This window comes from Cornus florida, unplaced genomic scaffold, assembly GCF_030987335.1.
Source record: "Cornus florida cultivar Cherokee Brave unplaced genomic scaffold, ASM3098733v1 CherokeeBrave_3.0.0_Hap2_Chr08, whole genome shotgun sequence".
In the NCBI taxonomy this organism is placed as follows: Eukaryota; Viridiplantae; Streptophyta; class Magnoliopsida; order Cornales; family Cornaceae; genus Cornus; species Cornus florida.
The window spans coordinates 48820001-48825588 of NW_026775578.1; positions in this window are offsets into that span (position 1 = coordinate 48820001).

The following is a 5588-nucleotide window of genomic DNA, read 5'->3' on the forward strand; positions in this document are numbered from 1 at the left end:
CATGTACCCCACAAATGAATGCTAGTGTGCGTCTGTGCTAGTGTAGAATACTAGAGTGAATCTCAAAATCAGGATGATGTGGACCACAAGTGCTAGCATGATATCAATCTTTCGAAAAATTTACTCCTAAATGGCATCCACAAGGCATACAAGGAGTATTGGACTCTCAAGTCAAATAATTTTTAAATTTTAAGCAATATAGTCCTCAAAAGATCAAAATCATAGTTAGTTATGAACTAATCATAGAAAATTCCTCAAATACACAAGTCATGCTAAAATTTTTGAATTGAGAGCAAATACTGCAAATCACACTGTTATCCCCAAACTTAAATGGCACAATGTCCTCAATGTGCAAAGAGAACAAAAGGAAAGAGTATACCAGTGCAACTATAGTAAAGAATAGTCGGGACAGAAGTATCCAAAGTAGGTGGCATTGCCCCCCCAAACTTGGAATTAATTGTGGTCCTGAAAATTTGGTACTTGGATAAAACTCATCAGATAACAAAATGGATAATAACAGTGCACAGTGGACATGTAAGTGTAAATGGGATAACAACTGAAAATAGAGAGAGGTATAAGGGTGATCCTGAAAATTTTGGCAGTACTCTCTCTCACTGAAGTCACTGGGATGCACCCGATGGAGTCAGTCACAGACAGATATATCAATAGAAGTATATGACACCCAAAAGATCATGGATAAAATAGAAAAAAAAAAAAAAAAAAAAAAACAGAATAAAGTACAGTACATCCAGTGAGATATCAAGGCCAACAGACTGGACACAAAAATAATATAACAGTATAAAAAATATACAGATATCACAGATATATAAGAGGAGTAAGAAGATATGAAAATTATGAAGAAGAGGTAGGACGAGCAGGGCGTGCTCTGCGGATGTCTCTGGATAGACCACGTAATGCAGCTATGACATCCGTACGGAGTGAAGTAATGTCAGCTCAGATAGAGACAGTGTCTGCTCGAATAGAGACTACGGCATCCTCCAAAGCCTAGATGCGCTCTCCATAGCCGGGTGTCTGTGCTGGAGCCTTAGGTACAGTTGGAGCGGGAGAATGATGATCCTAAGCCTATTCTTCATCATGAATGGGCGACCCAGCCGGAGAGTGATGCTCCTGGTCCTCTGCGGGCTGCTCTAAGTCAATATCCATGTGCATGGCAGAAGGATCTACTGGTATATCGTCCGCCGCCTGCTCTGCTACTGCTGCCGCTGCCTGCTCCAACTCCTCTCTCTCTAGCTTCTCAGCTGCCTCGACAGCGTTCGTCTTGCAAACTCTTGATAAGAGCCTTGTATCTCTTATTCCAATCCTTCTTCTGGAATGTGCAGGCCCCAGACTCAGTACGCTCCCGTGGCTGGAAGGGATAGCGCTAGTCTCTCAGAATCTGTGTAATGAGATGGCCGAATGGGAGATACTTAGCCCTTTTGGGCTTGGCCTTGCTGATATGGTCAACATACAGCTTCATCATAACGCTCCAGATGAGTGCAGGAATGGACAGCCAGTGCCCTGTATAGAAGGCGTATAAAGTTATAAGATAGTTGCCATGCCTCTGTATTTTGTGGCCGGCCATGAAAACATTTCGGTATAGCACCGAATCGAAGAACCACAGGTCGTCTGGCAAATAAGTCCAGGTGGCGAAGGTTTCGCCACCGGCATAGTGACCTATGAGTGCAACGGCCATGTCTGCATATGAGGGCCTCCATAAGGTAGGATATGTATCATGGAGATCGGGAGGGTAGAAGTGTGGACAACGGCAAGATCTGGAAAGAGTATCCACCGTGATACTAATAGGGTAGCCGTCAATGGTAGTCCGCAGCTCCGCCAGGTTACTCGGGGCAGGTCGGAGGTTTTGGAAGAACATCCGGACCAACCTCGGGTATACTGGGTATGTGACAGGGGCTAGTATGGCTGAGATGCCCTTCCGGTCTATATCGTCATATGTTACTCTAGTAAGAATAGACCGGGCGAAGTAGTCTATGTCAAAGACAGACTCATGCGCCACTCGAAGGAGTAAGTATCTCGGCAATGGCCGATCTAAGTGCTGGGCTGGCAGAGCTGGTGGTGCTGATGTAGATAGTATGTGCTCAACCTCAGCGTCAGCCTGTGGAAAGGATGCCTTGGCGGAAGACTGTAGTCGATTGTCAGCGGATGGAGACTGAGGTAGAGTGGGCTCTGCTGGCTCCTCCTGAATGGGGTCCTGGGCGTGAGATGGACCTGCCTCGTCTTCCAATCTCTGCCTGGCCCTGCGGTGATAGTGCCCACGAAAAACAGTCTTTACCCTAGCCATGACCTACAAAAGAAAAGGAAAACTTGCAAAAAGGAAGTCAGTGCCGGTATAAAAAATTAAAGCACAGTTGATAGAATCATGTATGTCAAATAAGATAGAAAAAATAGATAAAGAACATAAATCTATGTAAGTGACAAAGAATAAGTGACATGATGTGAAATGATGAGCACCGAAAAGTGCGCATTTAAACCCGTTAAGCTTAAGCATTCTAGTACATTTATCTATCTTACTTTGCCGTTTTAGACTTATTACGTGTTATTTATATTTTCAGGCACTAATCCCAAAATTGAGCTAACTCAGCCAAATAAGAGCTTAATTAAAGCAATCCTGAGATAAACCAAAGGAGGGAGCAAAGTGGAGAAAGAAAGGAGCAAAAAGGAATTAAGTTGTGCAGCTGAAAAGTTCGATCGATCCAACTTAGAGTTCGATCGATCGAACATCTATGATCGATCACAGTACTTCTCGATAGATCCAACCTTGGCCTTTGCTGAAATTCCAAGTTCGATCGATCGAACATCACCTTCGATCGATCGAACCCTATTTTGTCCTATTCAAATGATTGATCTTATCCACAGCTGTACGCCTACCAACCACTTTTGTCCTTTTCCCCATAAATATCTTCGAAATATCTCAGCCTTGTCCTTATCCGGAGGAGTCAGACCACTTCGATCGATCCAAGATGCAGTTCGATCGATCGAACCCATCTTCGATCGATCCAAGTTAAGGTTCGATCGATCGAACTTCCTCCAGCGAGAAAAAGTTAAAGTCCAGCTCATTTATTCCGTCCTTCACCCAATCATTGGAGAATATCCCTTGCACGACCACAGCTCATCATAGGGTGTATTTGACCTACCTATATAAGGAATATGATACACTTTTTGGAAAGGGCTCTAGAGTCTCTTGTCACACATTGAAAATCATCTTGGAGGCTATTCTTGGAGAGGAAGAAGGGAGGAAGCTAGAGCAACCATTGGAGGAGATCTTCACCAACAAGGAGCAGCCATGGAGTTAGCCCTTGAGGGTTGGATCATCACTACCATGAGTGGCTAGACATCTTCTTGGGGCTAGAGTTAGCCCCAAGCATGCTTTCTATACTCTAATCTTGTGTATTATTGAGGGATTAGTGTTGTATGATACATCTTGATATTCATGTATATATAAATCTTGATTATTTCATGGTTTGTATGGTTTAATGCTTCCAATTGACTATTCTATTCTATCCATATGTCTATGTATGCTAGAGTAGGATATTCATGTGCTTATCTCTAGATTTAGTGTTTTTGATGCATGTCCATGTGTATTGATGCTATAAATCTAGAGATTATCAAGATGATATGCTTAATGAATGCTATTTTGGTTCATTTGATGGTTTATGCCTATTCTTGATGGTTTGTGCCTCTCCCCTAGTCTAGATAGCTTTATTTTCATGCTAGTAGTGTAGATTTAGTGTAGTGGTAGTGTAATGTTAGATGGGAGGACAATTTACTCTTGATGTTTGATGTTCCATGCTTGTGAGTCCAAATGGCATATTCCTCTAACATTGTGTTGCATGTGGATTGTGAGCTTAATGAAGGATTAATGACTTGTTTTGATCTATTGTGCTATCCCCATGTGGTCTAGACAATATATGCTCTATTGTTTAGATATATTGTGCTCTTCACATGATGTTTAGACAATACTTGCTTGATTTGTCATCCTTGCCAATTGAATCAACCTAATGCACACACACCATTATCATATTGCAACACATCCATTACCCTCAATTGATCACTTGTTAGTAGTATAGAAAAGTATTGCTTGGTGGTGATCTCTACACCCCAAGACCTCTTTCTCTCTTGTTTACCTCATATTATTTTATTTAGTTGAATTGAATTTAGCTTAATCAACCAACCAACCAATTGTGTGATCACTCGACCTACTAACCCTAATTACCATAGTTTCACAATTCGATACACCATCAAATCCCTTGGGACGATCCCTACTCGCCCTATCTATATTTTATATAGAGAAAGGTAGTAGTGGCTTTCTATAAATGTAAAACTTGGCCACCTCCTAAATTCACACACAACTTTCAAGCTTTGTTGGTTGTGGCAACTCCATCAAGGAAACCAACAACAAGTTTTTGGCGCCTTTGCCGGGGATTTTAAATTGGCAACGTCGAATTGTGAAATTCAATTAGGATTAGTACTCTTTTGATCGTGTCTTTACTTTTTTATTTTTTTTTTATTTTTTTTTATTTTTGATTACTTATTAAGTTTGTTCTTCATTAACAAGGTGCACTGAGCAAGGAGCTAGCAAAGAACTTCAAAGCTAAGGAGCAAAGCAAGCAAAAAGAAAAAAAAAAAAATGATAATGATAAAAATGAAGAGTTTTTGCTAAGCTAAGCTTTTAAATTTGGAGTTGAAGTGCTAAAGGACTATTGTGAGACCTTCTTACTCAATCTCCTTAGTTAAATCGGGGGCCCCCGTGGAGGCATTTATTTGACATACATTGCATTTGAAAATTGTGGTTGTGAAGTTTAATTGCATTGTTGAAAAAGTTGTTTATTCGTGTTGCATTGTGCATGCATGGTCGTCGTTCATTGAGACCTACTCTTGTTCCTCTTGATTTGCATTTAGAATCCACTATTAGGAATCCAAGGGGAAGAGGAAGTTCATATAGAACCAATCTACCAATGGACGCTCTCAATGGTGATCATGTTGAAGACCTTGGTCACATAGACCAACAAGGCATCCTTCACCCTAATGTGCAAAATGATAATATGCAAGTTCCATTAGGCATGCCTAGGCCATACATTCATCAACCTCCTCAACAACAAGGCCAAATTCCAATGGGAATTCCAAGGCCAATATATGCACCACAACCCCCCATCATTAATTAAGCTCAATATAACCAAGGTGTCCATGTTGCACCTCAAGTTGCTAATCCACCACTCGCATTGAGAGATCACTATGTGCCTAATGAGTATAATGCACCCACATGGATTCAATTGCCACCATTTAGAGCACACCATTATGAGATTAAAGCACAAACTATCCAAATGCTACCTAACTTTCATGGACTTCCTAGTGAAGAACCTTACAAGCATTTGGATGAGTTTCTTGAAGTTTGTTCTACCGTTCAATACACGGACATGACGGAAGAAGTTTTAAGGCTGAAACTTTTTCCATTCACCCTTAAAGATAAGGCGAAGTATTAGTTTAACAACCTTAGGCCTTTTTCTATAACTTCTTGGGCAAAAATGCAACAAGAATTTTTGAAAAAGTACTATCCGGTTTCGAAGACCAAT